Consider the following 25,632-nt stretch of genomic DNA (forward strand, 5'->3'; position numbering starts at 1 on the left):
CCAACTTTATGATGCAAGCAAGTTCATGATAGATGAAATGATTGCACTAACAAGCAAACAGCCTGTCTTTTAGAAGCATTGCAAAAAGAGATTAACTACAATGATAAAGATGGATCGATAATCTTCAAAAGTAAAAGTGGAAGGAATACCGTAATCACTTGCCATATCGCAGTTCACCTATCATGCCCTCAGTACATCACAGATTTTTCTGACTAATATATGTAAATTTATATCGAGGACTCCTCAGTATATCACGGGTTTTTGCGGCCGATAGGTATTTATATTTTTTTATATTTTAATTATTTCTGTGGTAAAATAAGCATTTTCACGCCTAAAAATCAATAAATAAAAATACAGTACAGTACTGCACTGTATAACGCATTAATTAAAATATATTAAAAGAAAATACGTAGTGTACCATAGATGAGTAAACAACGAATCACACATACTATTGGGAAAATGAAACTCGGGAGGTGAGTGTGTAGTGTGGTGTTTCGCATTTATAATAAAATAAACATATACAAACTATATAAATAATTTTTTAAAATATGTAGTACAGTACTGTTTTTACTTTGCGGATTTTCACCTATCGTGGTGGGTTTGGGAATGTAACACTCATGATAGTTGAGGGATTACTGTATAGCCATGAGTAGTTGATAGACATTTTTCATGAAAATAATTCAGAACGCAGTTAATCTGAACACGATAGTTTCAGTTTGTGAATATATATATATATATATATATATATATATATATATATATATATATATATATATAGTGAGACAATAAAGTTCATAGCTAAGGACAATCTTGTCTTCTGTTTGTTGATCGGGAGAAAGCCATTTACTTTCTTAGTATTTTTCTGGCTCTGTGGTTTTGTGGGTGCCAAAAAAAAAATTTGATTAATGGCTCACGAGATTGTTATAAACCACATTCAAGGGAAAGGTTAGGATGAACCAAAAATATAGATGGAAATTTAGAAAACATGTAAGCTGGTGCCATGCAAAAAGCACCTGTGTTGGTGCCACATAAAAAGCACTGGTTCTGATGCCATGTAAAACGTACTCATGTTGGCACCATGTAAAAAAAAAGCACCCAAGCTGACACCACATAAAAATACCCATGCTGGTGCCACATAAAGAGCACCCATACTGGCACTACATAAAAAGCACCTGTGCTGGTGCTGCTTATAAAGCATCCTGTACACTCTGGTTAGTGTTAGGGTTAGTGTTAGGAAGGGCATCCAGCCATAAAAACCATGCCAAAACAGACATTTGGAGCCAGGCACAATTCTCCTGGAGGAAGTGTCCATAAATGCTCTATCCTAGCTTTCTATTAATAAATATTCCTTTAATGCTGTAACAAGAGTTTAGGATTCTTTGTTTGGGATAACTTTTATACATAGAAGATGTGGTAGAGTATGTTGAAGGGTTGGGTTCAAAATTCCACTAGAACACCTGATAGAGGCTGGAGAGTACATCAGCCGAAACGTAGTGGTAACAACAAACAAGGTGAGGACACCTATCTGTCCACTGTAAATAATGTACATTAATTCCTCATCTCAAAAATATAGAATTGTATTTTTAGAAATGTTCCAAACCTACAAGCATATACACCAATATGAAAGCTTTAAATAAAAGAGAATGTAAAATCCAAGTGTTATTTGGTAAGTGGCTAGGATAAATATTTAAGGAATACAGTAATACCTCACCATATTGCGGTTTATTATTTAAGCTTACGTTGATTCCTCCATGGGGTTGTTTTGCATTTATAATAAAATAAATATAGTCAAATTATAAAAATAATTTTCACCTACTGCAGGGGGTTTTGGAACCTAACACCCACGATAATCTAGGGATTGCTGGAGTTACAAACTTGACATTGCATTCGGTGAAAGCAAGGAAGGATTTAAAACATGCAGTGGGATCTCTGGTAGGTTGACAGAGCACCAGAAGCTGAAATGTGGAGGAATAGTTAGCAGGAAATGCATTTATGAAATGAAGTCCATTAACTCAATAGACAGTTCATAGCTCCTGTTACTTTCTAAATTCATATCAGCATGAATAAAAAAAATTTTGGGGATCTTTTTTAAAACGGGGGCCACATTTTTCATTAATGTTTTACGTAGTGTTTTTGGTACCGAAAGACTTTCAAACTTCGTATACTTATCTATTTTGTGTTATAGAACAGAAAAATATTTTTGTATTCGAATTTATTTCATGTAAAAAAATTGTCTTATTTCGATAATTTCAACCAATTACTGACAAGTATTCAGTTGTTTACATTTACTCCTTTGGCTGATTAAGCCATAGCTTCGTTTTATTTGCTTTTTTCATTTTAAATTTGCTTTTTTCATTTTTTTTTTTTTTTCGTTTTATTTGCTTTTTTCTTTTAAAATTTTCTGTTTAACCCTAACCCTAACCCTATCACCGATAGAATTGTTTCAGAATCGTTTGTTTATGTAGTCGGCACTTAATGTATATCGGCTGAATGGACGTCAGTGATTGGTTGAAATTACAGAAATACGACAACTTTAGCATGGAATAACTTAGGGATTTCTGGGGTTTTTTAAGAAGACTAAGAGAAAAAGATGTTTTATATGACACATTCTACCAGTGTTCCAAGTTTCAAAGTGTTTCATTAATGAAAAATGTGGCCCCTGTTTTAAAAAAGATCCTTTTTTTTTTTAAATTAAAACAATGATGAGGAAAGGGAGGAGAATGTCTCAGCTGCTTTAAATAGCCATGAATTAATATGACTGCTTACACTACAAATACATTTTCTGAGTACATACAATCATGATTCAATTGATAAAACATACTGAATTTAAATTGCACAACAGAAAATATTACGTCAACAATATGGGAAAACAGCACGGAAAAGAGAAAAACCTGTAATAACAAAGCTCTAAAATATTGTGTGTATGTGTGTTAAGAAGTTTGCTTTCCGGTTCCAGGTTCAGTCCCACCGCGTGGCACCTTGGGACAATGTCTTCTAATATAGCCTCAGACTAACCAAAGCTTTGTGAGTAAATTCGGTAGATGGAAACTGAAAAAAGCCTATCATGTGTGTGTGTGCGTGTGTGTGAGAGAGGGGGGGATATCCCACACCACTGCAAGACAACCAGTGTTGATATGCTTATGTCTCCATAACTTAACGGTTTGACAAAGAGACCGATAGAACAAGTACCAGGCTTATAAAAATAAAGAAATCCTGGGGTAAATTCATTTGACTAAAAATTTGAAGTGATGCCCCAGCATGGCCAGTCTAATGACAAACAAGTAAAAGAGATAAGATACACACACACACACACACACACATATATAGACACACACACACACACACACACACACCAATGCAGTAATTCAAGAATCAAATTTTCATGTTAATATGCACTTCTCCAAATCCATGCCATGAATTATTTGTCAGATTTTCTCCATCACAAAATCTTGTACCAGAAGCTCAAGTCCTAGATCAACGAAGTGATTCCCAAACTGCATTTTTCTCCTTCCTGTACATCACTAATCTTCGTAACTGCTTACCTCAAAAAATGTGGCCACAATACTTTTAAGAGATGGTCACAATACAACACAACAAATAGGATACAAGAATAACATTGGTCATTTTCGAGCTAACAATAACTGTAACTACCTGGCAATGTGCATGCCTCTAGGAGGGAGATGAGGACACCAGCACTCTATATTGCAGCCAAGACTGTTTTACAAGCTTGCAGTTTATAACTGGAAAAACAACTAGACAATCTATACAATTAGATAATTAATAAAGTAAGTAAAATTAACACATGGACATAATCAAATGAATTATTCAACAAATTTGCCAGCCTATTCAAACTCTATAATGTCCAATTGTTAGTAGTTACATGATCAATATTCACAACAAGAGATTACAAGCGAAACAAAAAAAGATATCAGATAATCTTAATCTTGTTATTGAAGAAAAGAAGTTGGTAATCAATGGGTTAATGGATGGAGATGGCATTGGCGTCAAAGTTAAGAGGTTGTTTGGCTAAAGTCTTTTGTATCTTGCCACTGGTATTGAAACAGATGCAAGGCAGAGAGGAGAGGTAAGAGGTGAAGCACATAATTGACTGGGAATAAGAGAAAAATAGTTTAAGCTTTTGAAAAAGAAAAATTATTTCTATTAAATCATCATCATTTAATGTCCGTTGTCCATGCTGGCATGGGTTGGATTGTTTGACCAAAGCTGGGGAGCTGGGAAGCTGCACCAGACACCAGTCTGACTTAGCATGGCTTCTATGGCTGGATGCCCTTCTTAAAGCCAACCACTTTACAGTGGTGCAGAGTGCTTTTACATGGCACTGACAACTATGGATTAATGAACACTAGACATAGATACATATACACTCACACTGTGTAGTAAAAATTAAAGACTACCCTCTTTCCCCACACCCCAGTGCATTTTATTTTTGCACCTCCGTATTCATATGAGAATAAAATTATTGCAATCCAACTGAAACAATTATTTCATTTAGGGACACATGCCAAGGACAACAGTGTAATATGAAACCATGACTCTTCAACTGAGTAATTTAAGAATTTATCTCTTCAGTCACTCCTACTATTTGAACATGGAGGGGAAAATAAGATTTAGTAACATTCGTGCCTCTCTAAAGGACATTACTTAGTTAACTGAAGAAAAATGCCAACAATAAGGAATCTAAACTAGATGCAGGTTCCGTTACCCATGCATCTATTTCTGCTAAACAACACTGATGAACCAACAGTACCATTTCTTTTTTATTTTGGCAAAATACAGTCAGATTTCTGCAAACAAAATAGATTTAAACAACCCCATACAAAATGAAAATTAAAGTACAGTTCACACCAGCAGGATATCACCTCAGAATATAAAGGCTAACACTAATCAATTTAACCCTTTGGCATTTGAACCAGCCAGATCCAGCTCAAATGTTCTGAGTTAAAACTGGCCAGATCCAGCTTCTCACACCTACTCTACAAACCATTCTAAAAATAAACAATAATTGAAATCACAAAACCATGAGATAATGCATGATTAATTCAAAACAATACAAATAAATAAGCATTATATTTGACAGAGTAAGCTGAATGCTAAAGGGTTAAGGTAAGCTTTTTCAAACATTCTGATTCACAACCAATTTTTCCTTTTTTTTTTTTTTAACCAAAAAGAAATTTGTAATGACCTCTCGACCCCTGCTCAGCAAAAGAAATTCAGGTTCTCCTCTGCTTAAAGGATTTTGTGCATTTTTGATAAAATCGACATTAGACATTAGTCGATTTTTGCTACAAAAGACCAGACACACAAACATTTACTTCAGAAAACTGCTAATAAAGTTTTTCTTCAGATGAAACACCAACTATGAAGCAACTTTTTTCTTTCTTTTTAAGAAAAAGTCTTTACATATTATCTATCCTTACAGGGGAACTAAATTCTAGGTTGTTGTTTTTTTTTTTATTCATGAAACAGACAACTTAAGTCGTTTTCTTTTAACAAAAATAATTAAGTAGATTTATTTTTTTTTAAATCAAGAATTCAAATACACAAAGAATCAGTAGCAGCTATTAAGTTTTTAAAAAAATTAAATCAATATAAATATAAAACAGGAAAAATATTAATTGCAATATGCAAAAAAAGATCTTTACCGAAAACACTAGAAAAAAAAAGTCTCCAAAGTCACATTTCCAAAGAAAATCAAACTTAAAATTAAAAAGAAAACATTAAAAAAATGGTATCTCCCTCAGGCCAAAAAAGTGCCAAAATCCATTGCAGTCCTCATCCTTTTTTTTTTTATTTTTTTTTTTTTTTTTTTACAAAAGCAATAATTAATTTATCAATGTTTAAATATAAGTTTATTGCAGACAAAAACAAACAGCTTTAATCATTATTTCTGTGCAAATCAAATTTTGGTTTAACTTTTCAAGCTGGTCTCAAGGCAATATCAATGTAACAATGGACTTCTTTTTTTTTTTTTTTTTTTTTTTTTTTGTTGACGGATGGGTTAATTGCCAGTCAACACCAAAACTATTGATTTAGTATTTAGAAGAGGTTCCATCACTAATTTGGGCAAAACTGGATATTCAGCACAAAGACCAAGTCGAAAAGCATTTATGATTTTCACAGAAAAGATTCAAGCTTTAAAGTTGAATTACTGGAAGGTTTTGTATATCCTTCCTGAGATATCAACTGCAAATACATTCTGGATCCAATCCAATTAGTTATTATCTGAATGTAACATGAAATATTTCTGGAAATTATTTTCTAGATTCTCCTGATGATCAACTATTATTTGCTTAACCAAATCAAAATTCAATCTCCAAAAATAAAATCATTTGTATGAGAATATTTCTAATTCATCATTTTCTGGAAATATTGGTTGTCTCTCCATATACAGATATATTAAGATCAAGTTTTCTAAAAACACATCAGACAAAGAGCATCATTTGCACAATCATTCTTCTTTGTGATAAGCAAATATCCATTTTGTCCTGACAGCAGTTTCAAAGCTCCTCCATTTGAGAGTCACTGCACTTCTGTTCTCAATAAAAATTTGCTAAAATTGGATTCTATTTCATTACAGAGATTTGTGAAGAGGCATCTATTCAATGCATGACATTTAGTAAAGTAAGTTTTAACTGCAGCTTGTAACACTGCATTCGGCCCCACAGACATTGTTTTAGACACTATTACCTTGCAATGAATCATGCACTCAGTGAAAGTAGTGGGATATTTGCTTCTAGATATGACTGGCTTAAATTTCTATTTTCTACCTTGTCATGGCTACTGCACTATCAGTACATATTCCAATACAGTTTTACTATTCAAATCCTACTTCTCTGAAAAAATTCATATTTGGAAGAGAAGCACAATGTGCTTAAACTCAATCCATGTGATAAACTCTGCATCTCAGTGAGATCCTCAACTATAGAGCAATCGTGATATTGGAGATGCCAACTTTGTGAATCATTGGTCATTTAACTCCTACATTCTAGGAGATAAAAGAGCCTAAGAAAAAAAGTAAATCCACTCCAATTACATCCAAGGAGAATACATGAAATAATACAGTCCAAGATACTCTGTGTCTGGAAAAATAAATGGAAAAAAAGAGATACTCATAGCTGGAATGTTTCTGATCATATATTTAATCTATCAGGACTGATCTGAGATTTATCAAAAAAAAAGAAAGGAAAAAAAAGGAAAATTACCAATGAATCAACAAAGAAACCATGGTGGATCAATCAGTAATACCTTTTAATCACATATAACATTAAAACAAGATGGACATGGTTGGAATGTTTGTGATTAAAGCTCTGCTCAGTCAAGGCTGGCCTGGGGTTAAAAAACAATTACCTGAAAGTCTATTCAGGCTTCTGAGATGATTTGGATTCTGGTTGAGCTTGCTCATCTCAATCTCACCATCGCTCATAAAACCCATATAGTGTTTGAGAGGTTAGCTAAGCAAAATCTCACAACCATACAAAGCTGATTTTTAAAAATATTTTATCAATATTAGAGTAAGCAACTGTAATGCTATCAACATCTCAGTGACAATTAGTTAACATGCCTGATTTTTCATAATTATCACCATTTTACATATCTATTTAAATCTCAACATCAAGTAACTCTTACATCTCTGCAAACTTGTATCATTTTAATTCTATGTCTCCACTGTCAACAAAATCAAGAGCACTTACCACTCCAAATACTTTTCTTTCTGTTGTACACCCCCACCCCTTTCCTCTGCTATTTGATCTAACCCTGTATCGCATCCCTCCTGAAATGAGAATCAATCAACATGCATGAAATACGCACTCAAGTTGTAAAAGTTGACTTTACCTCGCAATGAAATTAGTCAAGATGGGCAATGTGGACTCCAGCCAGTTGGGAAAAAAGTCTGAGCAAACTGGGTAACCATAGTTAAAGTGATTTCATAAGTTGCAGATGTAAAATGATTCCGTCAATACCTTAGCCAAGTGATAAGTTAACTGAAACAGTAAAAAATAAAAACAGAAAATAATATAAATTACTAGAAATTTAATAAAAGATAATCAACCATATAAAGGCAAAGAATAACTTATAGAACAACTACATTCCTAAATGTCATTCCGAAATTAAAGAGTCAGATCATTGAAATCTCAAACCTAATAGACAATGAGTAATTCATAATAATATGAAGGGATAAGCATTACATTTGGTAAGAGTAATCTGAATGTATTTTATATGGTTCTATACAATTGCCAGGCTAATTTTATTTTCTTTTATTTGCATCTTGTTTCAAAAAGACAAACATGACAAATTCATTTTGCATATCATTCCAAATTAAACTTCAATTGTTTCATACCTTCAAGTATAAATGTAACTTATTTTCTTTCAGGTATTTCAATATCACAATTTAATTTTCCATTATGTATACATTGTTTTTAAATTGCTTCTAACCTTTGTTTCTATTAGCTGTTATAAAGATTGAAGCAGCTGATAAAAAGATATTAATGGATGAGACCCAGTGTGTTCTCCTTTAAGTGATTTTGTGTAAAGTTTGGAAGGACCATGAGACAGCATCTATTCCTTTCTAGTATTTAACTATTGAAAGTCTAAGTTTATTACTTGCCAAATGATATTACAGAATCAGTAGTGCATCCAACAAAATGTTTTGCATTCTAAATTAAATTCCTATCAAAGGTTGGTTTTGGCCATCATACTTCAGAGGCCAATAAGTAAGTACCAGTCAAGTATCCAGGTCAATATAAACAGATGTACCCCATAAAATGTGAGGGCTTTCTGCCTAATTTAGAAATCAATATCTCTTTATAATTGTTTATTCCTCTAATTTTTTTTTCATCAAAACAAAGTTAATTTGGTCTTAAGTACCAACATGATTCCAAAATAACAAAATGATTAAGAGAGTATGTTCATTCACTTGAGAAATGTAGGAGTCTCATGCTATCTTTTCTTGTCTTAATAATCCTTTCGGTCGTAGGCACAAGGCCTGACATTTATGGGGAAGGGACTACTCATTTAGATCAACCATCCTTGTGTCAAAATAGTGGGCTACTGTACACAACAGTCAAGTTTTCTCAGCATGAATATAGGAATATATTGAAATATTTAGTGTTATCTTTTGTTTTTTTACAAGCAAAAAATGGATGCAATATAAATCCCCAAGCATTGAGAGGTTTTCTTAAGGCCCAGTGCAATGCAGGCAAGACAAATTGTCCATTAGTTAGGTCAGCTTAGACAATGCAAAAACAAAGGAGAACCCCGGAATGCTCAACTTGCTAGAATTGACAACTAGTCCTTTTATAATGCATTCCAGGACACTGTGGCTCTATGTGCACTGTACTTTATGAAGTCGGAGTGATCATAGCTTTGGTCATAGGATGGCTTGATGAGGAATGACCAAGGGTTACACAAAGATAACAAAGAGTTTGCAAACTCTTGTAACCTACAAGAAGCACTCAGTTCAATCATCACTCACTTTACTCCTTTTATAGATATAATATAGAATGTCATATCAGTCACCTTCATCATACATCAATTACACTATCTCTTGCTTAAAATGAGCATTGCCAGCCTCCTTAGATAGTAGGATGAACAGTCCCAACCTGCCACTCACATTAATCCTTTAGCATTCATATTATTCTGTCCAAAGTAATCCTTATTTATTCACATAGTTTTGAATTAAGCATACATTATTTTGTAGCTGTGAGATTTTGATGAGGTAACTGCTAATATTTAGAATGATATTGTAGGGTTGATGTGAGTGACTAGATCTGGCAGTTTGAACATAAAACATGTAAAATATTTTGGCTGGATATGGCCAGTTTAAATGCTAAATGGTTAAAACACTGCTACCAAAGCCTAGAGAGTGTTTATTCAAGTTCATTCCGTTGCAAGCATTCAAAATGATCCCCAGTTCCCTATCTGCATACATCTTTCCTGCAGATCCTGACATATGTTTATGTTGGATACTGATAATAATGCAGTCACAAGTTAGAGTAGGGCCAAAGATTAAAGGCATTACTCCTCCCTTACTATACTCGGTTTAACTAAATGGCTAGCAGATTACATGCTTGAGTAGTTAGAAAGTTCACATCCTGAACATAAGACCTCATCCCAGTGTATGCTATTTTATGTAAACGACTACTATAGCTTCAAGTTGACCCAAGCCTTTGGATAATGGGAATCTGTACAGAAGCCTGTTGGACTGGAGTTGCTCTTGTGTGGAAGAACTAATTCATTATCAATTTTATTGCCATAAAATGTTGTCAATAATCATTTATTCATTCATACTCCTGACAAATTGCCATTCTCTAAGAGCCATACACATACACACACACACACTTATCAAAATTAGGCTTCACACCTTCACTACTGTTTCTAAACCCTACACATTACCAATACTTATTTTCTCTACTCCAAAGGGATGAATGACAAAGTCTATTTAAAAAACCAGAACACAAACATATCCTAAGCTGTGGTGTTCAACCAATTTTGTCAATAAAAATTATTAGGAAATCTAAAGCAAAAGTGGAGCACCTGTATCAAGTGTCTAATACACTTTATATTGGAACATTCTCTCTTTAAATAATAGTTGTATAGTTTACTTAACAATAACAAACATTTAGAGAATAAAGTTTGAGCAACAATAACAAATGCATTAATTTGGCAACAAAGCAATTTTCTCTTTAGCCAAACGGTTTTCTTTGTGCATTTCAATTACCTAATTAAAGACAACTGTAAAGATTTTGAAACTAACATTTACATAAGACAATAAAAACCACAAAACAGAGCATCCATTATGCACATATAGATGTAGAAAAACTTGTAATAGCTATAGCTGAGCTTGCTCCAGGATTAACTGAAGGTAGTCTCTCTCTCTCTCTCTCTCTCTCATTCCATATAAACACACACATGAACAGGGATCCAAATGTAGGAAGTTTGTAAGCTTCAAACAATAGGCAGTTAGGATAGAGAACAAAAAGTGGAGAGTATACAATGAAATAATTTATTACCATCATAAGCTTATACACTTTTTATCACATCAGTGTTACAAAGAATTTCGATAAGCTAATATAATGAGCTTCAGGTAGTTAAGAAGCATATGTAGCTTATATTTTACCTGTTCTACCCCTTCAAATTTTGGAGTGTGTGTGCGTGTGTGTGTGTGTGAATGTATATGTGTGTGTGTGTTGTGTGTCTATGTATGTATGTGGTCACAAAAGAGGGAAAGAAAAGTAAAACCACAAGAGTGAAAGTGGGTGACATGCTATAGCAGGAGACATCATTTAAAGGCTTTGCTGTGAAGACTGATATTTGAATCAAAACTGCAAATTTTTATCATAAATGATATTCACTTTATCAGTTAGTCTGTCTCTCTCTTTCTCTCTCTCTCTCACACACACACGGAAATATATATATATATATATGAAATCAAATATTAAACACCTTTGTTTTCAAAATATTATTGTTCATATAACATATGTGCTATGTGAATTATATATATATACACACACACACACTTTGATTGGGTATGACTCCTTCATGTATCACCTGGTTGACTATATGGGTGACTAGACTATAGCCGACACCACCAGACATTTTAAGCATCTCTGCGGTGATTCCTGACAGTCTGGAGGCTTTCCCTGTCTTCATACCCTTAATTGTTTTATCTACAAAGGTACTGTCACTTGGGATAGCTGGTCCCTCTGTTGGGTTGACATTCGGCAGACTCTCTTTCTCCCATTCATTCTCTTCATTTAGTAACCTTTCATAGTGGCATCTCCAAGTCTCTCTTCTTCCAGCCTCATTAAATGCAAGTGAGCCATCATCCATGCGAACACATTTCTCTCCTACGACATCACGATTCTCTCTCATGCACTATCTTGAAACATGAAATACCTCAAGTCTTTGGTCCTCACAATGCAGAACATTGGCAAATTTTTTCTTATCTGCTTCCCCTCTGGCTAAATAAACCTGTCTCCTAGCTTCCCTTCTGGCAGTCTAATACAATTCCCTGCTACCACCATTCTTCCAGTCTTTCCATGCCTGTTTCTTTTCCCTAATGGCCCTGTCAACTACATTGTTCCACCACCACGTTACCTTGGGCTGAGAGGGAATTTTGCACTATCCACAGATCTGGTCAGTGGCCCTCAACAGGTTGTCCCGTAGAAACTTCCAGTTGTCTTCCACATCATGTAATGCTATATCTCCCTCTATTTCATCAAAAGCTTCGAGTAATACATCTCTAATATGTGTGTGTGTGTGTGCTTATGTGGTCAAGAAATTTGCTTATCAATTGTGGTTTTGGTCCCCAGAGTAGCACCTTGGGCAAGTGTCTCTCAGTATAGCCTTCCTAAACCAACCAAAGCCTTGTGATTCAAAGTCTTGTGTGTTTGGCATTAAGAAGGGCTTTGAGTAGTAGAAACCATGTCAGTGCAGACACTGGCACACAATTCTGTCCACCAACACACTGGATCCTCTCGCATAAGCCAGCATGGAAGATAAAACATTAAACCCCTCAGGTTACTGTCAAACTTACATTCTTTTGAATTTGTCATGCGTTATCTCAGTTTTAAAATGATGTAATAATAATTTTTTAGAATGGCATAATGGGTATGTGTAAGAGGCTGGATCTAGTTTGAATATAAAATAAGTAGAATATTTGGGCTGAATATGGCTGGTTTAAATGCTAAAGTGTTAAAGACAATGGTGATAAAGCATAAAACTAATATCCTCTAAACCAAGGCTGGCCAACATGAGGCACGCGGGCCGCATGCTGCCTGCAGACTTTTATCTTATGGCCCGCTTGATACTTTCTTGAAGTATTGTTTAATTTCAAAATAAAATTGTTTGTGGAAAACATTTATTTCAAAATAAATTTTAAATGCATAAGTAGCTATAAAGCAATAGCCTACAAATTTATAATTTTCAACAAACGGAAGGTATGAAATATTCTGGATTCTGTAATTTGCTTAGTTGACTGTTAGTGCATAAAGTATACAAGCAGTCCTCACAAAAACTTTCTGTGATTAGAGTGGCCCGCAATGTAATTTGAATTGGCCAGGCCTGATCTAAACCATAGCTAAATTCTACTGAATCAATGACACTATTTTGACATGCAAGTACTGTAGTAAAGTATCAGTGAACTGGTAATTTGAGTTGCAATGCACGATCGATTAGAAAGTCCTTACACAAGCACTGAATATTCAACAGATAACTTCAAAGAGAAGGAAAGAAAAACAATTTGATATCAAGCTAAATACAGATCCGAGTAAGAAACCCTTGAACAAGTCTTTCATAGCAATAGTTGCACTAATTACCATTACCACCAAACAAAACTTTTTTTTCTTTTAATGATTGCTATCTTCCACAAATAAATAAATATATGACAGCCATCATATACGAATAAACTGACTTCAAATTTTGGCACAAGGCCAGCAGTGTTGAGGGAGGGGATAAGTTGAGTACATTGAACCCAGTGTTCAACCATTAGATGGTTAACTACCTATTGAAGTTTGACGTTCATGCTGGTAATCACGGTCCGGGACATATTTTACATTGCTTGGAGTTTCTACCTATCGCAATGAAGCCCAGCAATTTCTCTAAATAGATCAGTTTTTGTCCGTTTAGAGAATCTAGCTTCCGTTTGCACCAGGAAGCTATTTGCTCACCTTCTCCACATTACGACACGAGATTCCTCACTGCCGATATCACCACTATCAGCTGTTACTGCATCTAATGTCGACAACATCATAATTCATCCTTGCACATGTAAACTTACTATGTGAATATGACTTTTAGCATTCCTACAGAAACCTTCATTTACCTTATACGATGTTTAATGCCATTTCACATTCATGTTGAATTATGCAGCAATCTTATGTTCTCTTCATAGAACACTTGCAATGTATGTATTACCAGTTCTTTTGGTATAGTAGATTTTTGCAATTCTTGTTTATGTTTCCTCACAGACGTGTATATTCTAACAAGTCACTTCTTAAATTTCGCATCTCTCTTGTTCAATAAACACTAAGTTAAACTTGCAAAGCTGTTTATTTTCTCCTTTCAATTTTCAAAGGTTACTAAACTATTAGTTTGGTCTCCCAGCTAAAACAATAATGACAAATTTTTAAGTTTGCTTCACATTTTATAAGTGTGAAAGGGATTAAATTTCGATACTCCATATCAAAGGTTCTGACAAGACTAGGCAGAAAATCAGAGCTTGAGACAAGACACTTTCAACCAATCAGAATTCTGTTTACATAATCAGCTTGATCAGTCACCTTCCTTTGTCAGTTGAGTGAAGTGTCATCCAAGCTGATGTTTATTGGTAATTAAACTTATTTTGCAACACTTGTGCATATTTATCAGCTTTGTTTTAGTTGATAAGAATTATCAACTACTTTTCCTGTGATTGTGATTTGAGAAGACATACAGAAGTATGCTAAAGATCGGACATAATCTCTTGTGAGCAGGAAATGTAAAATGAAGTTTATTATAAACAACACAAACACTTTGTAGTTTAACAGCTTTCAATGTGATACCTGTAAACAGAATTTTTTTTTTAATTTAATGAAAATTTAATAAGACCTAATCATAAGTAAGTGAAATTATGCTAAAAACAACTAAATTGAAAACCTTTTCCCCTTGGCCATATTGGCAATTCTGAAAACTTTTGGGTGCGAATTTTACATGAGTAGAAGCTTTTTTTAGCAATTTTTATCCTGAAAATCACCAGCATAAATTACACAGGTATTCAAATTACATGGGTTTTTACGATATATATTGATATAATATATACTAGCTGAAGAGCCTGTTGTCGCTGGGTCGCCTTCCTGACACTTGTGCCGGTGGCACGTGTAAAGACATTCGAGCGAGATCGTTGCCAGTACCGCTGGACTGGCTCCTGTGCAGGTGGCACGTAAAATACACCATTTTGAGCGTGGCCGTTGCCAGTTCCGCCTGACTGGCCTTCATGCCGCTGGCACGTAAAAGCACCCACTACACTCTCGGAGTGGATGGTGTTAGGAAGGACATCCAGCTGTAGAAACTCTGCCAAATCAGATTGAAGCCTGGTGTAGCCATCTGGTTCACCAGTCCTCAGTCAAATCATCCAACCCATGGTAGCATGGAAATGTGGATGTTAAACGATAATGATGAATGTCATATATAAATTTTTGTTTATTCCATGTCAGACCCTGCTTTCCCAAACAGAAGGCCTCTTGATCAGGACAGATTTGTGCAATTTTTCGCAAAAACACCTCGTTGAGGACTTCTTCCTTTTTAAATTATTTACATGTCTGACCATTTCACAAGACTTTATTCATTAAAACTTCAGAAGTTCTTACAACTTTGGTCGTCATAATGCTTTGCTTTCATTTTGTTTAATAAAAATTCCTCGTAATGATTTTGCTTTCATTTTGTGATAGACAGTTATCATGCAGAAAATACCAGCTTCCAAATCCTGTTTACTGATTAAGTAAAAATGATTAGACTTTAAATTTCTGTAACATTCTTCTGCAATTTTTCTCTAACAAATAAATAACAAAATGAGATTTAACATGGAAAATTATTTCAATATGCCAAATTTGAAAACTGACTTAATTTTACTTCCCAATAAGTGATAGCAATAGGGTAAACCCTAGAGAAGTAGAGAGACAGACAGTTAAAAGATGTGACACACACACACACACACACATTTACAAACATACACATGAGTTTAAAATGGTGTATAGTAGACATGTGTACGTGTGTGTGTTTATAATGGACAAGAAAAAAAGCAGCCTGTGAACAAGTGTTGTCAATTTACCAACCCACTCTCTCCTTAAAGCTATATATTCCTCACACCCACCTTTCTTTCCCTTCCTCAGCATTTTAAAAGTTACTTATGTGTATGTGTGCATGCATCTATGTATTTACAAAAGTACACATGCATCATTGCGTGTATATCCCTGAATGACAGCTGTATTAACATTATCACCCCACTGCCACCCCATATTTGTCACTTACACAATTCTCTTCTCCTCTTCCCCAATATCAGTCACTCAACCTATGCCATCTCATTTCTTTCACACTAACATTCTTGCATCCTTCTCATTTTATTCGAAATAGCCACCCTACCACTCTAATTTTATAAGTTTTGCCTTCATTGGACACTAAACTCCGCTTGCGAAGACCTGTTGAGGCAAGTGAAATCGAAATCGAAACTGAACTAAATTCGACTACTGGCACCCATGCCAACGTCGTCTCCTTCATTGGACACGAAATTCAGCTTGCGAAGACTTATTGGGGCAAGCGAAAGCGAAATTGTGATGGCACCTGTGCCCAGCGTCGCCTTTCTGGCACTTGTGCCCGCAGCATGTGTAAGGACTTTCGAGCGAGATCGTTGCCAGTGCCCCTGGACTGGCTCTTGTGCGGGTGGCACATAAAATACACCATTTTGAGCGTGGCCGTTGCCAATACCGCCTGACTGGCCTTCGTGCCGGTGGCATGTAAAAGCACCCACTACACTCTCAGAGTGGTTGGCGTTAGGAAGGGCATCCAGCTGTAGAAACTCTGCCAAATCAGATTGGAGCCTGGTGTAGCCATCTGGTTTCACCAGTCCTCAGTCAAATCGTCCAACCCATGCTAGCATGGAAAGCGGACGTTAAACGATGATGATGATGGAGTTATAAGATAAAATATCTTTTTCCATTCTCTATGCTTGTAGATGAAATTTGTTGAGGCAGATTTAAAATGGCCAGATTCCATCCTGTTGCCAACCCTCAACTGTTTACAAGTAAGGTAATATTTTCTGATAGCTAGACGTATATTTCACAAGTAACTGGATACACAACATCACTTGTATGACAATAATGCTCATTTACAGCCATAATGTGATGTCCAGAAAAGACACACACACACACACACACTACACCACCACCATTACACATCTGTTCTCCATGCTGGGCACGGGTTTCTTTCAGTTTTCATCTACCACATTCACTTACGAAGCTTTGGTTGGCCCAAGGCTATACTAGAAAACATTTGCAGAAGGTGCCACACAGTGGGACTGAATCCAAGACCACATGGCGAGGAAGCAAGCTTCACAGCCACACAGTAATGCCTGCACATGTGTGTGTGTGTGTGTGTGTGTGTGTGTGTGTGTGTGTGTATAACACATGGAATAAAGGGAGTTCTTATAATTCAGTGCATAGCTTTGCTAACAAAGCACAAGCCATTGTTAATATAAACAAAAACCCAGCCTCAAAGAAACCCAATAAAATCAATAACTAACAAACATCAACAATATTAAACTTGACTTAATATCATAGTACACTAGTACAAAGTAGCAATTCCCACTAATCTCTATGTACATGAATATTTGAGAGAACTATCAGTCTCTGTTACATCTTAATTAATCCATGTTTTATCAACTGATAACAAATCCTCCAGTCTCTAATGAGGGTTACTGCTTAAAAAAAAGAAAAAGAATCCAAATGCATATTTCCATGATTAAAAATACAATGTTAGGAAAATTCACAGAGAAAGTAAGAGATAAAGAAATATTTCAAAATACCAAAATAATGGAGGGAGAGAGAGGGTACTGTGATAAAGATTGGTTTTATAGTCTTATAGATACATTTTCATAAATTAGGGTGTGGGAGAATAGATGCAAATCATTGAGTACCAGAATAAACACTTATTTATTTAGTTGTGTTTAAAATTCCTACCAGAATCAACATCACTAACATATTACACTAGGGACGTGTTATTTAACTAGTCACTTCAAAATGGGCTTTGCGCTTGAAAGATTTTTTTTTTTTTTTTCAGGAAATACTTGGAAAATACGAATCTATAACCAATCTGCATAATAGTTTTTGTTGCATTTACAAAAGAAGACTATATGTAGCATACTTAAAACGTGTAAGGTTGCATGGAGGGAAATGCAGATAACAAAAGCCTAACTAGAATGGAATCCATAAACTACCATATGCTTGTGTATAAGACATGCTCTTTTTTTTTCTCTTATGTGTAACAAAAAAATTGCTACATACCTAATGCAAGCATTTTATGGATGAGGTGTTGAACATAAGCTGAAACATTTTGTATGTCTTATGCAACAGGGCATCGTATACATTGGCAAAAGGTATATGACATTAATTTCATTTAGCATTAGTACGTTGAGCGTGGTTATCATTAAATAAGCTGATGGATGCATGCTGGGAGAGAAAAAAAAATCTCCATGAATCCATAGCGGACAGTAGCTGCGATAGAGATAAGCCATGATAAACTTAGAAGCAAGTGATCAACATGTAATATAAAGCTTTGAGAAAACATGACAAGTGTTGAGAAATGTTTATTGCAAACCAATGCCAACAAAGAAAAAATATCAAAAGTGTGATGATAATGGGCATTTTGACAAAACTCAGTTCTGAGACTGAAGAGTCAATGTCAAAATTTCTCTGATCTATTCATTAGATCAAGATATTAACAAAAAAAAAAAAATAAGAAAGATAATTCAATAAATTATGATAAATTACACTAAGATATCAGAAGAAAAACAAACAAAAGAATATCGTTTACTCAACAGGTATTTAAAGAATGTACTCTTACATTGCCAAAGTTAAACAAAGAATGCCAACCTAAGATTGAGGACTTAAATTCCATACTAGATATCAAATCTACAAACTGCATGGAATACCTACAGGATGCATCAGTTTTTTGGTCACTTTTTTCAAGAGCTCTAACTTTCTAACTTTTGTTTTTTTAAACTCACTTCCCAGATAAATAATGTCAGACAACCCAGCAAATAAAAAAGCATGATAAACATTGCCTTAAAAGTGAAGCACAGTGATACAGAGATAGCTCACCTCCTGAAAGTTGCTTTATCCTTTGTTATCAAAGTCTGAAAGGAGCTGGAAGTTGCTGATGGGAATCCAACACCAGCAGCTAAATGCAAACAGTGTGCATGGGATCCTAAAACTATCAGAACACGTAACTCTACAAAAATTCCAAGATATTATCGTTAAAAACTCCGGTAAGTCAATCAGAGCCATTGCAAAGGACCTCAAGGTTTCAGAATGCTCCATCAGAAGAGTTGTGCATGAGGACATCCAAAAGAAGTTGTGTGTGATACAGGTGTCAGTTGATGTTGGATGTGATGAGAGAATTGTTCAATCCATGTAAAGTTTTGGCTAAACAAGTTAAAACACCAAGTGGCTGAAATGCTTTGGTTCTTCTCAATGAGAAAAACTTCAATCAGGGCCAAAAGGTAAACTGAAGGGACAACAGATGGTTGCACATAGACTCGAATGAGATTCCAACAGTCATGCTTATTAAGTTCCCAGCAATTGTGATAGTTCTGGGAGGCATCAGCAACTAGAGAGATATCATGCCTCCTCCCTTTTTATCACAATGCTTAAAGTCAATGCTGCTGTCTACGGAGGTGTTGGAGAAAAGTTGTGAAGCCCTGGATAGAATTAGTATGCAATGGAAGACAATATGTCTTCCAACAAGACTCTGTACCACCCCATAAAGTTAGAACAACTCAAGCATGAGTGTGTACCAATTTCCATGATCAAGTTCTTTGTCATTTGGCCTCCAAGTTCACCAGACCTCAATCTACTGGACAAATACGGATGGGTGTAGTCGAGATCAATCAACACCCCCATAACACCATACAATCTTTCAAGCCTACCATAACCAGCACTATATGCAAAATTGATAGGGATCAGGATTTTGGCATGACAACACTTCCAACCCCATATTGAAGCAGCCATTGATGCTAACAGAGGATTCATTGAAGAGGTGGGATAAAAGGATTCTCAACATTATTTGTACCATTTGTTTACAAATACCGCTTTTCTTTGATGGGCTATGCGTCTTTTTCTAAATTCATACAAATGACCTCAAAACAAAAAAACAAACTGATGCACCTCATACTGCAAGTTGAAATGGCATTTAAATTTTAAAAAATCAAATGTCAAGAAGACAACATGTATCTAGTGTCAAAACAACGACCCAGAACTCAAAAATTCAAACCTTACTACAAACACTGTACTGTGACACTCAATAAAACATAACATAAAACTGATTCAGACAGTTTCAAGTGGTAACAGGCTGACGAATACATGCACTGAGAGGTAGATTTGCATCATACGGGATACTAAGAGTTAACATAGCCACTTTACATGCTTGCATGAGAACCAGAATCAGGCTGAAAATGTGTACTGAAACAGTTGATGTAAAATACTTCAATGTTGAAACCAGTTGAAATTCGTTTACATTTCTTCATGGCTCCCCATTCTCTTTCTTTGTTGCACACTTTTGCTTTCCTTAATCTTCCAGCCACTCTAATACTACTACTTTTATACAACAAACCCTGTTTCTATAAACTAATGCACATTTTGACCAGATCAGCAATTAAGAGTCACTTGAATCAAATCTCAAACTGGTATGGGGGAGGAGACTATGATACTCATTGCAGTCCCTAAAATTTGTCAGCATGCTGAGTCATCAAATATGAAATAATTACTTTCTAATAGGAATCTCAGACTAAGCAAAGATGAAATTTTGCCCAAATATTCTGATAATTTAAACTGCTATATACCAAGACAATATCTCATTGCAATGAATCCATAATTGTGAAGGATATTAATTTCTGACTGCTCAATGGATCTTTAAGCTTTCATATCTTCCTTTCCCAGACAGGCATGTGTCTCTGAGGCCTTCTAGCTCTAAGTCTGAAGTAATCAACAACTAACCTGAGTTGAGTAGTACATTTTTCACCTGGAAAGGACGTTCTGATGAGAACAGTCAATCTGACAAAGTATCTAATGGCACACTGACAACTTCTATCACTTTACCCACCCACTTCGCTACAGAAAGTATGCCTACAACACCAACACTATCACTATTGTCTTCCCAGATTTTATACCAATGTTCTTTACTTGAGAAATTTGGCTGGAGTTCCCCATCTTATTTCTTGTACACAGCCCACATCTACACATCTCAATTCTCGCATATATTATATACACACACACACCACATACACCCAAGTATAATGCATATGTGAAGGTACATGGCTCAGTGGTTAGAGTGTCGAACTTACAACCGTGAGGTTGTGAGTTCAAATCCCGGACTGGGCTGCGTGTTGTGTTCTTGAGCAAGACACTTTATTTCACATTGCTCCAGTTCACTCAGCTATAGAAATGAGTTGTAACATCACTGGTGCCAAGCTGTATCAGCCTTTGCCTTTCCCTTGGAATACACTGGTGGCGTGGAGAGGGGAGGCTGTATGCATGGGCGACTGCTGGCTTTCCATAAACAACTATGCCCGGACTTGTGGCCTCGGAGGGTAACTTTCTAGGTGTAATCCCATGCTCATTCATGACTGAAGGGGGTCTCCACAATGTGTGTGTGTGTGTGTGTGTGTGTGTGTGTGTATGTATATATATATATATATATATATATATATATATATATATATATATATAAGTTAAAAAAAAACACAAAAAACAATAACAAAAAACAACAGTGAGGACGTGATACGGATAGTGTTATTGGACGCTCGGGATATCGGGATATATATATATATATATATACAGAGAGAGAGAGAGAGAGAGAGAGAGAGAGAGAGAGAGAGAGAGAGAGAGAAAGAGAGAGAGAGAGAAAGAGAGAGAGAGAGTAGTGTTACCCCATTTAAACATGGGATTTCATCTCTCACATGACAGAAGCATATGGTATGTATACATTTTCTGAAAGGTGACATTTCAACACATCTTTCAATATGATTATTGTATGGAAAGTTTATTTCTACTGTTTTTACATTCAAAGTGAAAATGGAGAAAAATGAGATAGACCTTCATCATTTGATGCTCTTTTATTTCCGGAAAGGGGAAAAGATGCCGTACAACAAAAAAGATATGTGAAGTTTATGGAGATGGTACTGAGAGGACTGTAAGTGGTTTATGATATCCAAATTCAAGCACTTTTCAAAAATAATCAAGTCACACAACATGATAAATTGCAGAAATACTCCACATGGATGCCTCAATTTAAGAAACAAAATCTAATGAAGCATATTTCCTTTTGCAACTCTTTACTCAAACACAATGAAAAGAACAATCACAGGTAATGAATAATTGATTGTTAAGAGCAATGTGGAGTGAAAAAAGGTCATGGAGAAAATGAAGGTAACTAGCTTTAGCCACTTCAAAAGTCAGCCAGTATGCAAAGAAGGTGATGTGATGCTCCATATCTGCTGGAATTCAAAGAGCATTGTGCATTATGAGCTCCTTCTGTAAAATCAGATGCACAGCCAAAACAGCAGTTTTTAATGATATAACGAATAAACGAACTTTAAGTTCTGAACTTATCAAATTCCAACCATCATTCCATCCCTCATCTCGGTTATTCATCCCCCACAACATGTCACCTATCAAGGTAGTGTTAATATTTCCATGAATTTAGAATAGCCTGGTAACAAATGTTAAACTACAATCTGTGTGATTTCTTTAAATAAAATATAGTTTATGAGATACTGCAATCAAATGTCCTACCTCCTTCTTACCTGCAAAAAATTGTACAAACCATACGTTCACAAATACCATTGCAGCTTGTGTGGAGATGCAGATTTTTAGTCGGCCTTGATCATATTCTGTATCAGCTTATATATATTGATGGTGAATTATTTCCTTGTTGGTTTTAAATTGCTGCTAGCCACCTTGATTATTTTATAATTTTCACATTGCCGTTTTGTGAAATAAATTACTGATTCCAATGGCATTCTCCATGATATTGACAGGGTGAGTTGGCCTCTACCAGCTGTGACGGAGTGAGCATTACTGATGAGTACTGATTTCCTATACGAAATTACCATGCTAATCTAATGCACCTCACTCACAGTGGGGAGGGTTTTCTCCTCTGTCAATACAAAGAGACCATGTGCTTTTGTGACTAAAGAGTCTACAACTCCTATTTCTAGCAATGCTGGTGCTCACTGTACCCTTGTCACTCCTTGTTGATTTTAAATTGCTGCTAACCACCTTGATTATTAAATGTATATAATTTTCAGTTTTTAACTTTACACCTTATGTCTCTTTACAATTTAACATTTTTTAATTACAGATTGCTCAAGGATGTCCCCTGGATGGCAACTACTGCAGACTGCTGGTCAGCTCATACAGGTCCTACCTGGGGATGATGGCACACTGGCTAGATCCCAAGACCTGCATGAGACAACATGCCATCCTGGCCTGCTCTCAACTCAGAGGACACCACACCTTTGATGTTCTCGCACACAACAAGGTGACCAGGACTACGATGGACAATGGCAAAAACTTTGTTACGGCATTTAGGCAGTTTGGTACAGATGGAACTCTACCTATGACCTATGGAGAAGAATAGGGGAGCTGTCCACAGGGTGATGACACAGCTGAAGTTGCAGATCTTCACTGATTCTGATGTCGGCTTCCTGACAGAGTATGCCCAGGGGATGTCTAATGTTGCCAAGGCCTTGAATAAAATCTAGGGGAAGGACCAAGCCTATCTCAGGAGCCTTCAGCCAACTGTAGTGGCCACCGTCATGAAGTTGAAGGAGGCCAAGTTCAAACATCTCCTGTACTGCAGTCTTCTGGTAGATGCAATGCTGGCAGGCATCATGAAAAGGTTTGGGCTCCTCCTAGAAGACCTGGAGTACCAGCTGGCTGCTGCCTTCCACTCAAAGTTTCGCCTGTTCTAAATGGAGCAGTATAATAATAACCAGTTTAGCAGAGTAATGAACACCATGGAAACCATCGTAAAGACAGCCCTAATGGAGATCAATGAGGAGGACAGTAGCACAACCAGTAATGAGGATGGTGACTTCTTCAGCACCATCACTCAGCTCCAGGAGAGCAGGAACCACAGGTCACTGAAATCCAAGGCACAGAACTTGGTGAAGACCTGGCTAGAGGCCATCTCGAAGGAGGTCCTGACTGAAGTCGCCTTTTTGGGTGAGCAGGTCTTGATTAACCTGGAAGACATGGGATGATGTGAGGACTGATCTTAGGATGTTGGGGCTCACGGAGGAAATGACAATGGACCAAGATGTTTAGCAATATAAAGTTCTAGAGAAGACCTGCTCACATCAACAAAACTGAGTGCTAGAAGAGTCGTGTCCCACCCACATGGAACAACAAACTTTTCACACAACCTACTCCAAGAAACTGAACTACATCTCCTCTCCTAAACAGCATCTCTCTCTTCCTCACATTTCCTCTTCATAAACTATGATTGTCTTCCAATCCCCCTTCTTGCCCTCAACCAGGTTTTTACCAGTCACTGCAATCCCCACTCCCTACTTGCGCCTTCTTGACAATACCTGACTGTGTATATTATGACCTTCATACCTCTCTTTTCTTTACCATCACATCTATGCTCTGATCCTTGTTACTTGTGAATATACCCTGGTACTTCACCATCTATCTCCTCTACAGCCTAAGGTAGTTTTTCGGATCTTTTTTAAAACAGGGGCCACAGTATTTTCTTAACGAAACACTTTGGAACTTGGAACACTGGTAGAATGTGTCATATTAAACATCTTTTTCTCTTAGTCTTCTTAAAAAAAAAAAGAAATCCCTAAGTTATTCCATGTTAAAGTTGTATTTCTGTAATTTCAACCAATCACTGACGTCCATTCAGCCGATATACATTAAGTGCCGACTACATAAACAAACGATTCTGAAACAATTCTATCGGTGATAAAATTATTATTTCCTTGTTAAAAAATGGCTGAAGCATATTGGCAGTAGCTAATAAACCTTTCTATTATAGGCTAACCCTAACCCTAACCCTACGGTTAGGGTTAGGGCTAGGGTAAAACAGCAAATTTAAAAAGAAAAAAGCAAATAAAACGAAGAAAAAAAAAGAAAATGAAAAAAGCAAATTGTCTCTCTGCAAATGTCAGAAGTTATGGAGATTAAATACGCTTTACACCGCTTAATCAGCCAAAGGAGTAAATGTAAACAACTGAATACTTGTCAGTGATTGGTTGAAATTATCGAAATAAGACAATTTTTTACATGAAATAAATTCGAATACAAAAATATTTTTCTGTTCTATAACACAAAATAGATAAGTATACAAAGTTTGAAAGTCTTTCGGTACCAAAAACACTACGTAAAACATTAAAGAAAACTGTGGCCCCCGTTTTAAAATAGATCCAGTTTTTCTACCTGGCTGGCTCCTATCAACCATCCTACCTATGCATGCATGGAAGATGGACAGATGATGATGATGATTACACATACAGTTTATGTGTATATATACACAGGTATATAGATATATTTGAGTATATGTATGTGTATATATGCACATATGATAGGAAAACCTTGAAACAAAGAGTCTATGATAGAGTGATAACATTCCAGCGAAATGCAAACAAGGTGGTCACACATAAAGAGACCAGCATGAAAGACAATTCAGTTGACCCTACAGTTCCTCACCTCATCTGTGAAGTTTGGGGCCACATAGGTATGTCTCACACAGGCCAGGTGAACCACCAGAGAAGCCATGCAGAAAGACCTGTTAGAAACTGTAACAACTTTCTTACCACTGCCAACCTCACATATATAATCTGCAAGAAAATGTGTA

General features: G+C 35.9%; 1 protein-coding gene across 4 annotated transcripts in view; it reads right to left on the bottom strand.

The window, feature by feature from the left end:
• The window catches only part of LOC106868704 (uncharacterized), a 91,539-nt gene that overhangs the window by 59,839 nt on the left and 6,068 nt on the right, over positions 1–25,632 (bottom strand). For 2 of the 4 annotated variants that reach the window (XM_089353033.1, XM_089353034.1), the window contains exon 2: positions 7,855–8,003. The exons of the other annotated variants lie outside the window; for them this stretch is intronic. The gene's annotated coding sequence lies outside the window, so the exon portion shown is untranslated. The remainder of the gene's footprint in view (positions 1–7,854; positions 8,004–25,632) is intronic. 4 annotated transcript variants of the gene reach the window in all.

Source organism: Octopus bimaculoides, chromosome 5 (genome assembly GCF_046866305.1).
Source record: "Octopus bimaculoides isolate indiv1 chromosome 5, ASM4686630v1, whole genome shotgun sequence".
Classification (NCBI taxonomy): Eukaryota; Metazoa; Mollusca; class Cephalopoda; order Octopoda; family Octopodidae; genus Octopus; species Octopus bimaculoides.